Source organism: Oncorhynchus mykiss, chromosome 15 (genome assembly GCF_013265735.2).
Source record: "Oncorhynchus mykiss isolate Arlee chromosome 15, USDA_OmykA_1.1, whole genome shotgun sequence".
Classification (NCBI taxonomy): Eukaryota; Metazoa; Chordata; class Actinopteri; order Salmoniformes; family Salmonidae; genus Oncorhynchus; species Oncorhynchus mykiss.
In genome coordinates, this window is record NC_048579.1 from 23,896,438 (window position 1) to 23,907,565 (window position 11,128).

Genomic DNA, 11,128 nt, shown 5'->3' on the forward strand with positions numbered 1-11,128 from the left:
TTAAACAAATCTGTGGCCACCAGTCAGATTTTGACAGCAATGCTAAAAAAATGACAGATACATTCACAATGAGAGGCTACAAGGACAAATCTCTTGATGCTGCAATGATGAAAATATCTCAAAAACCAAAAGCGGAATTACTAAAAACTCAACCAAAGAAGAAAAACAACGCAACCGTCTTTTGCACTAAGTACACCAAGGGTTCGGAGAAAATGAAAGCAATCCTGAAAAAGCACTGGCATATTCTGCAATCAGACAAAAAAAAATCGCACACCTCTTCAAGGAACTCCCACTGGTGGTCTCTAAGCATGGTCGCAATATTGGAGATAGTTTGGTGTGATCTGCCATGCCCACTCAGACACTCTTGACAGCTATCCCAAATGGGAACTACAAATGTGGCTCATGCGCACAGTGCAATAACACTATAAAAACGTCTTTCTTCAGACACCCACTTACAGGTCGAAAGATCCCTGTACCATCTCATGCAAGACCAAGGGAGTAATCTATCTCATCACCTGTTCATGTGGAAAAGCCTACGTAGAACAAACGAAAAGACAATAAAAACAATGCATGGCTGAACCCCGCAGCTCAATCAGGTGTAAGAACATTGACTATCCAGTAGCAGCTCACTTTGTTGAAGCTAACCATCCCATCTCCTCCCTCAAATACACAGACATTGAGCATGTTGCTCTACCAAGGAGAGGAGGTAACATCGAGATCCTACTACTACAAAGGGAGGCTTACTGGATATCCGATCTAAAAACATTGACCCCTAGTGGTCTGAATATTGACTTTGATCTCAGGCCCTTCTTATGAACACATTTTCCTTTATGAACAAGTCTTATAAATTGAAAAATTATTTTTTACAGCTTATTAGCGTACACCTAATATGTTCCCCCTGTGGATGATGCTCATTATATATTAAGGTTGAACCAAAAGATTACATGTAACAAAAATGAAATGAAATATGAAATTATTATGTGAAATTGAATGAAACAATAATGTATGTTGATGCTAATATGATGTACAATATTCCACTATGTTTCTATATGATAACAATAGCATAAAATATTTAATATGCCATATACTGTTTTTTTTTTAACAATTTCACTAACGAATTTGAATTAACTTGATCATTATGACACACCCCTCACTACTGTCATTGGTTACACAAATTGCACTCTGTTTCTACATAACCTGGTTCAAGTATTCACGACATTACCCTGAAGAAGGCACAGTGATGTTGGTAAATAACCATTAAATTGCTGGGAGATTATACATGGAGTGTGCGACATTCTTTATTTTAATAGTTTATAGTTTATTCGCCGTTAGTCAGCACCTCCACACAGACTATTATTCTGGGTGTGCGCCAGCTCATGTTTTTATTTATTTGGCAGCTACCTGTAGTACACTACTTTTGACCAGAGAATGATGTGCCCTGGTCAAAGGTAGTGCATTATAAAGGGAATAGGGTGCCATTTGGATGGCATACTAAGTCTCAGAGCTGAGGGTTCTGGTTAGTGGGTTGATTCTGGGTTAGGTCGGCATGGCATGTGGTGGGTAGGAGGGATGGCTGGGTGGGCACAGCTTCGGAGAAATGGTTTTATGGTGTTATCTTAATTCGAGTCAGTACCTAACCAGGCTCCCACACTCAGAAATGTTGTGGTTCAACTATGTTTGATACTTGGATTAGTGGAGTAGTTTTGAAATACTTTTGCTTGGCTAGTTCATGTAGGGCAAAGATTCTGGGAATAGTTTTTGTTGTTGTTGTCTTCTCTGGTATGGACCAGTGAAGATGGCTTATGTATGTCGCCCACTGTGTCAGTTCCAGTCATTACCGAGCCAAGATCCCACACTCAGAGAGGTTGTGGCCCAAGCCTGTTTGATTCTTGGATTAGTCGAGTAGTTTTGAAAGACTTTTGCCAGTTTGCGTCACACTGTTTATGTTGGCTAAGCATCCAATTCCCAATGTCATGTTTATTTTCTCAGCCTGGTATTGTCACCGGAACTACTTATCCATGCTGCATCAAAACCCACCTCAGAAAGATTCCATTCAGCCTTCCTGAAGTACTGTATGTACTGTCTAGGAATGCTGCGTGAACATAAACTCAATAGCAATTCCCTGCTAATCTTTACAAATCATTTCTGAATCGGCCAGTAAATTCCTATATTCCCAGGGTGGTAATCCAAGGCTGTGTCCATAATGGAACCCTATTCTCTATATAGTGCACTACATTTGACCAAAGCCCATAGAGCTCTATGTAAAGCAGGGCTGCCCAACCCTCTTCCTGGAGATCTACTGTCCTGTAAATTTTCAGCCCAACCCTAATTTAGCAGTTCTGATTCAGCTAGTTAAGGTCTTGTTGAGCAGCTAATTAGTAGAAGAAGGTGTGTTGAATTAGGATTGGACTGAAAACCCACAGGATGGTAGATCTCCAGGAAGAGGGTTGGGCAGCTCTGATTTAAAGAGTAGGTGGTGCATTACTTTTGACTAGGGCCCCATACTCTGGTCAAAAGTAGTGCACAATGTAAGAAATAGGGTGCCGTTTGGGACACAAGCCAAATGAGTTCTCACAGCAGAGTTGGCTGTAGGCTAGAACTGCGATCACGCGACGATGTCATGGTGTGTAAAACAACGTGGCTCTCTGTCTGCTCTAACGATGCGGTCTGGGATGGTAATATCTGCTGCAGTATCTCCTTGGCGATAGGGGCCTTGATTGATGACCTGGAGGACACACCAGAGGCAGATGGTGATGGTATGCTGATGCTCTCTATTCAATTCAAAGGGCTTTATTGGCATGGGAAACATGTTTACATTGCCAAAGCAAGTGAAATAGATAATAAACTAAAGTCAAATAAACAATGTAAAATGAACAGTAAACATTACACTCACAAAAGTTCCAAAGGAATAGAGACGTGTCAAATGTCATATGATGGCTACATGCATGGTTGTAACGATGTGCACATAGTTAAAAGTACAAAAGGCAAAATAAATAAACACAAATATAGGTTGTATTTACAATGGTGTTTGTTCTTCACTGGTTGCCCTTGTGGCAACAGGTCACAACTATTGCTGCTGGGATGGCACACTGTGGTATTTTACCCAGTAGATATGGGAGTTTGTCAAAATTGTATTTGTTTTCAATTTCTTTGTGTCTGTGTAATCTGGGGGAAATAGGTCTGCCGATGGTGGCCTTTCTCAATAGCAATGGCTTACTGAGTCTATACATAGTCCAAGCTTTCCATGATTCTGGGTCAGTCAGTGTATCCTCTGTTTAGGGCCAAATAGCATTCTAGTTTGCTCAGTTTTTTCGGTTAATTACTTGACACATTGGAAATAATAGTATTTTTTTGTTTTCTCATGATTTGGTAGGGTCTAATTGTGTTGCTGTCCTGGGGTCTGTTAGTGAACATCTTGCTAAAGAGACTTTTCTCCAGGTTCATCTCTCTGTAGGTGATGGCTTTGTTAAGGAAGGTTTGGGAATCGCTTCCTTTTAGGTGGTTGTAGAATTTAACGTCTCTGCATGCATTATTTGGTGTTTTACATTGTACATGCAGGACATTTTTACAGAATTCTGCATGCAGAGTCTCAATTTGGTGTTTGTCTCATTTAGTTAATTATCGTCTCTCTCTCTGTCTCTCTGTCTCTGTGCATAGCTTTGAGAGAGTGTAATAGTTTAGCGGCTGTGAGTGCTCTGTCAAAGCACAGTACAGTTACACCACAGGGGGCTGGTGAGAGGAAGACTGCTCATAGTAATGTCTGGAATGAAACCATATCAAACACATGGTTTCCATATGTTTGATTACATTCATTCCAGTCTTTACAATTCGTCTGCCCTCTGATTTCAAAGTGCCACCACTGCTGTACACAGAGCAGAGACAGATATGAGATATCATTCAAAATAAAAACACTCTAATGCGTCCTAAATGGCTCACTATTCCCTATATAATGCACTTATTACGACCAGGGCCCATAGGGTTGCAGCCAGACTGCCTGGAGACGAATGGTGTATAAATCCATGGCTATGAAGGACCATTTGTCTGCCTTATGGGCTCTGTGTGGATGAGTGGCCATGATTCCATACATAACAACTACAGAACTACCAGGGGAGAGTGAAGGAGTACAGGGAGATTCTCTCTCTCTCTCTTGCACGGGATGATGGGAGGCAAATTTAACCAAAGGAGAAGAGAAATCACAAAGTGGTCATTGTGACTGATGCTATATGATTATATAAACGGGAAGGTATGTTGTGCTTTTCAAGTCAGCTATGATAATGCGTTCAGTGTGGTTAAAAGGCCTGTTCTGCACGCTCAACGTAATTCTTCCTATGCTTTTGATATCAGAGGTATTCTTCTCATATTTTTTTTCTATATGATCGTTCGCCAATCACTTGGGCTTGACGTGTACTCACTGTACTGTATGACGTAAGCTATATACAGAGATCTGACTCAGATTGATATATCAGTATATGGAATCTGTGACCTGGGGAGATGCAGAAAGAGGAGGAGCTCTCTGTATTGCATATCCCAAATGGCCCCCTCTTCCCTATATAGTGCGCTACTTTTGACCAGGGCCCAAATGACTCTGGTCAAAAGTAGTGCACTATATAAGGGATAGGGTGTCATTTGGAACTCAGCCTCTGAGAGAGTGAATGGGGACTGGGAGATATTGATGTTTTTGTCAGAGATGGAAACCAGGCCTCGGATCTTTCTGGGTTCTAGAAGTCCCCCTGGCTCTTGTTCTCTAACGTTCCGAGCGGCGGAACAACACGCTGATTAGGACTGCCACCACAAGAGCTCTGGAGGATCCTTTGAGAATTAAGACGCATGGAACGTTCAGAAGTTCCATCGCTGCATTCTGGGATTGGGACTGGAACCTCCAGGCTTCTGAAGAACTTTACGAGAGCAGCAAGAGTTTGTCCCAAATTGTACCTTATTCCCTTTGTAGTGCACTACTTTTGACCAGGGCCGAGAGGGCTCTGGCCAAAAGTAGTGCACTATATAGGAAATAGGATGCCATTTAAGACACAACCAGAGAGCTGAGAGTGCTGTAAGGAGCTCGGGAGTTTTAACTTGAACTTGTAACAGTTCATCAAAATACAGATCAACAACTGTCTAAGTATTCTGTGTTAAATAAACCAAACTAGTCAGGGGTTTGATTCCCCTTGGCTGTTTAAGGGTACATAGAGTGTGGTCGTGTCCCAAATGGCACCCTATTCCTGACATAGCACACTACTTTTGAACAGGCCCCATGCGCCTTGGTCAAAAGTAGTGCACTAAATAGGGAAAAGTGTGCCATTTAGGACAGAATCCGTGTGTGTCCCAGGAAAATCTCAAGCAGATGCAGGCCATCTTATTGATCAAAGCGTCAGGGAATGGGCACAGTGAAATCAGGCCTACTGTACTCTCTTACATCTGTAGCCGGAGGTGTCAATCACACAGGTGCAGGCTCTGTCCCCAATGGTACCATATATAGTGCACTACATTTGACCAGGCCCCATTGGGATCTGATCAAAAGTAGTGCGCTATGTAGGGCAGGCGTGACAAACTCATTCCATGGAGGACAGTTTTTTTTGTTTATCCTTTCAATTAAGACCTAGACAACCAGGTGAGGGGAGATCTTTACTAATTAGTGACATTAATTCATCAATCAAGGGAGCAGGGAAAACCTGCAGACACTCGGCCCTCCGTGGAATGAGTTTGATATGCGATGTAGGGAATAGGGTGCCACTTGGGACGTATTCCCTGTGTTCAGTAGTTCATGACTCTCAGGCTCTCTCTCTTTATTACAGACATGTTCTGCTCTGAAGCTGATTCCATTTCAAATGGGGATCAGTTTACAAATCTTTGAAAACGTGAAACATTGGCCTGTCTGCGTCACAAATGGAACCCTATTCCCTATCTAGTGCACTGCTTTTGAGCACTGGTTAAAAGTAGTGCAAAAATAAAGAGCTTCATAGGGAACAGGTTGCCATTTGGGACATAAACATTTTCCTGCACTTGTAGTGACCCCTTTCGTCCGGACTGTAGCTAACATCTGTAACGTGGACGGATGAGGTGGTGCCTCTCCTCTTCTGGGATTTTAAACACGGTGGGCTAGAGTTACCTTACTTATAGTACGATTTACAATCTGCAACCTTCTGTGTCAGCTTCCTCTATATGAGTTATGATTCTGGAAACTGTGTACAGGAAACGAGTCAGTGAAGATCCAAAATGGAGAAGTAAATCCTATCATTACAGTAAAAAATGGACAATTACATAATGCTATTTCTCAACATAGTCTGACATGTTTAGATATTTGCTCCAAATGATTGATTTGCAGACGCCTATTAATTTGTCTTTGATTATTATCTTGAGTAGTTGTATTATTTATGAGAAGTTCTGTATTACTGTTGAAGTCCTCGGAATCTAGTAATCTTTTCCCTATTGTTTTTTGAGCCATCCATTCCAGAATATACTGTGTAGACCTTTGGAACGAACTGTGGAGAAGTTTAGAACAGGTTCTACTTTTAACCATAAACAAGCACTTGTATCAACTTCTACTGTCTTTAGAGAGGTTCTAAATTGTGTCTTCACTTCAGTTTCTCCTCAATTCATGCATCTTGGAGAGCAGCAGTGTTCACTTCCCTTAGAACTATTGAAAAGCATGGAAATGGATTTGTAGACAGGCATCTGGTTTAGTGTTGTAATTCTAACCTCCTGGGGTTATCTCTTTGATGTAATCTGTGACACGGATTTTATCCCAAATGGCATCCTATTCCCTATGTCGGGCACTACTTTTGACTAGAACCCTATGGACCCTGGTCAAAGTAGTGTACAATATAGGGAATAGGATGCTATTTAGGATGCAGACAAGGAAACACACCATAGCTGGTGGCTTTCACTAAATTACATACTGGCTGGCTGTTGAGGCTAACAGGTAATGCAATGGTTACCTACTATCATTTGTCAAAGGAACCACTTCTCTGTAATTGTTTTAGTGTGTGTGTGTGTGTGTGTGTGTGTGTGTGTGTGCATGTGTGTCCTGTCTCAGCCCCTGCTTCTCCTCTTCCACCAGGTCCTCAGATTGCAGCTCCCATATGGTTCAGTCATCTACATGGCTTTGCTCAAGGGTGTTGTTAGCCCTCCAGTTGCCAGATCAATTTCCCCTCTTTTTTCCAGCGACCGGCCCAGGATTCGAACAGGCGGCCTTTCGGCTACAGGTCTAACTCCTTAACTGCTGGGCTACCTACCACCCATACTCACAGAAAGTTTACCAACACGTTTGGTGAGTACATCCAAAACATTTGGGGATGTTCAGATAGATGGCTTCAGTGTAAATGTCCGCTGTAGATAGTAGTGAGCAATACATGAAGCAAGTTTGTCTTGAAGTTCATTCGGTAATGAAAATGGCTTAACCAGACAGTGCCAGCTTCCTCTATATGAATTATGATTTACGAAACTGTGTACAGGAAACGAGTCGGTGAAGATCCAAAATGGAGAAGTGAATCCTATCATTGCTCAAAAAAAATCGACATATTCTGACATGTTTAGATACTTTCCCCAAATGATTGATTTGCAGATGCCTATTAATTGGTCTTTGATTATTATCTTGAGTAGTTGTATTATTTATGAGAAGTTCTGTATTACTGTTGAAGTCCTCGGAATCTAGTAATCTTTTCCCTATTGTTTTTTGAGCCATCCATTCCAGAATATACTGTGTAGACCTTTGGAACGAACTGTGGAGAAGTTTAGAACAGGTTCTACTTTTAACCATAAACAAGCACTTGTATCAACTTCTACTGTCTTAAGAGAGGTTCTGAATTTTGTCTTCACTTCAGTTTAAACCTAAAAAGGTTCTTCAGCTGCACCATCGAGAGCATCCTGACTCATTGCATCACCGCCTGGTATGGCAAATGCTCGGCCTCCGATCGCAAGGCACTACAGAGGGTAGTGCATACGGCCCAGTACATCACTGGGGCCAAGCTTCCTGCCATCCAGGACCTCCATACCAGGCGGTGTCAGAGGAAGGCCCAAAAAATTGTCAAAGACTCCAGCCCCCCTAGTCATAGAATGTTCTCTCTGCTACCGCATGGCAAGCGTTACCGGAGCGCCAAGTCTAGGTCCAAGAGGCTTCTTAACAGCTTCTACCCCCAAGCCAAAAGACTCCTGAACATCGAAACAAATGGCTACCCAGACTTTGCATTGCCCCCCCTCTTTTACGCCACTGCTACTCTCTGTTATTATCTATGCATAGTTGCTTTAACTCTGCCTACATGTACATATTACCTCAATTACCTCGCACATTGACTCTGTACCGGTACCCCCTGTACAGGTAACGAGTGGCGGACAGAGGAGCCTCTTAAAGAAGAAGTTACAGGTCTGTGAGAGCCAGAAATCTTGCTTGTTTGTAGGTGACCAAATACTTATTTTCCACCATAATTTGCAAATAAATTCATTAAATTCCTACAATGTGATTTTCTGCATTTTTTTCTCTAATTTTGTCTGTCATAGTTGAAGTGTACCTATGATGAAAATTACAGGCCTCTCTCATCTTTTTAAGTGGGAGAACTTGCACAATTGGTGGCTGACTAAATACTTTCTTGCCCCACTGTATCTACCTCAATTACCTCGTACCCCTGCACATCAATGATTTATTATTACTTTTATTATTACATGTTTTACTCATGTATTATTTCTCTATTTACCTTCTTTCTGTATTGTTGGGAAGGGCCCGTAAGCAAGTATTTCACTGTTAGTCTACACCTGTTGTTTACGAAGCATGTGACAAATCAAATTTGATAGAGCGAGGTAGCAGCAGTGTTACCTTCCCTTAGAACTATGGAAATGAGTTTGTAGACGGGCATCTGGTTTAGTGTTGTGATTCTAACCTCCTGGGATTATCTCTTTTGAAGTAATCTGTGACAAGGACTGAGTCCCTAATGGCATCCTATTCTCCATGACAGGCACTGCTTTTGACTAGAACCCTATGGGCCCTGGTCAAAGTAGTCCACTATATAGGGAATAGGGTGCCATTAAGGACACAGACAAGGAAACACAACGCAGCTGGTGGCTTTCACTAGATTACACACAGGTAATGCAGTGGTTACCTACTATCATTTGTTAAAGGACCCACTTCTCTGTTATTTTTTTAGTTTGTGTGCGTGTGTGTCCTGTCTCAGCCCCTGCTGCTCCTCTTCCACCAGGTCCTCAGTTTGCAGCACCCAGATGGTTCAGTCATCTACAGGTCTCAGTCAGGTAACACACACATGCACACACACACCTGAAAAAACAGCTAGAGATGGCCAGATAAATATCTTTAATGTAAATGTCTCCTTCATACTCACAGAAAGTTTACCATAAAGTTTGGTGAGTACATCCAAAACATTTGGAGATGTTCAGATAGATGGCTACAATGTAAAATTCTGCTGTAGATAATGTGTACTGAACAAAAAAATAACCACAACATTTTAATACTTTCAACGATTTTACTGAGTTAAAGTTCATATAAGGAATCAGTGAATTGAAATAAATAGATTAGGGCCTAATGTATCAGCCATGGGTGGGCCTGGGTTGTGAGGCCGGTTGGACATGCTAAATTCTCTAAAATGATGTTGGAGGTGGCTTATGGTAGAGAATTTAAAATTAAAATATCTGGCAACATATCTGTTGGACATTCCTGCAATCAGTATGCCAATTGCACGCTCCCTCGACTTGAGACATCTTTGGCATTGTGTGACAAAACTGCACATTTTAGGGTGGCCTTCTTATAATCCCCAGCACAAGTGTATACACACCTGTGTAATTATTATGCTGTTTAATCCGCTTCTTGATATGCTACAACTGTCAGGTGCATGGATAATCTTGGCAAAGGAGAAATTCTCACTAACCGTGATGTAAAAAAATATGTGAACAAAATTACATAGGAATAAGCTTTTTGTGCATATGGAAAATTGCTGGGATCTTTTATTTCATCTCATGGAACATGGGACCAAAATGTTACATGTTGCGTTTATATCAAAGTGAGATAGTCTTGAAGTTCATTGGATAATGAAGATGGCCAGACCAGACACATGGTCTGTAATAGTGTCCCGAAGACAAAAGTTCTAACTCCCAGTAAGAGTTAACTACCATGAAGTTGGAACAGTTTCAATAGGGTTGCATTCCAAATGGCACTCTATAGGACCGTGTCGCATATAGTGTGGTCTATATAGGGAATAGGGAACCATTTGGGACATTTATCTCAAAATCATTCTTCAGTAGGTTGCTGTAGTGAACTGTCACCTTTATCCCGTAGATGATTTTTCCTCGTTTCTCTTTTTCTCTATGATGTCCCAACTGGCACCCTAACCCTCTCTATATAGTGCACTATTTTGGACCAGGACCAATAAGGTTCCTACGTTCAGGTTACCCAAGCCTGTCTACCTACAGTGGCTTGCGAAAGTATTCACCCGCCTTGGCATTTTTCCTATTTTGTTGCCTTACAACCTGGAATTAAAATGTGCTTTTGGGGGAGTTTGTATCATTTGATATACACAACATGCCTACCACTTTGAAGATGCAAAAAAAATTGTTTACTGTGGAACAAACAAGAAACAAGACAAAGAAACAACTTGAGCCCCCCCAAAGTCAATACTTTGTAGCAACACCTTTTGCAGCAATTACAGCTGCAAGTCTCTTGGGGTATGTCTCTATACACTCGGTACATCTAGCCACTGGGATTATTGCCCATTCTTTAAGGCAAAACTGCTCCAGCCATTTCAAGTAGGATGGGTTCCGCTGGTGTACAGCAATCTTTAAGTCATTCCACAGATTCTCAATTGGACTGAGGTCTGGGCTTTGACTAGGCCATTCCAAGACATTTAAATGTTTCGCCTTAAACCACTTGAGTGTTGCTTTAGCAGTATGCTTAGGGTCATTGTCCTGCTGGAAGGTGAACCTCCGTCCCAGCCTCAAATCTCTGGAAGACTGAAACAGGTTTCCCTCAAGAATTTCCCTGTATTTAGCGCCATCAATCATTCCCTCAATCCTGACCAGTTTCCCAGTCCCTGCAGATGAAAAACATGGAATGGTGTTCTCGGAGACATGAGAGGTGTTGGGATTGGGTTTGCGCCAGATATAGCGTTTTCCTTGATGGCCTAAAAGCTAC

General features: G+C 41.8%; 1 long non-coding RNA gene across 1 annotated transcript in view; it reads left to right on the forward strand.

Moving 5' to 3' along the window:
• LOC118938911 overlaps positions 1–7,955 on the forward strand; it is a 46,980-nt gene extending 39,025 nt beyond the window's left edge. Inside the window, exons 2-3 of the long non-coding RNA XR_005036305.1 lie at positions 7,162–7,267; positions 7,821–7,955. This is a non-coding gene — a long non-coding RNA (uncharacterized LOC118938911). The remainder of the gene's footprint in view (positions 1–7,161; positions 7,268–7,820) is intronic.
• Positions 7,956–11,128: the final 3,173 nt, after the last annotated feature.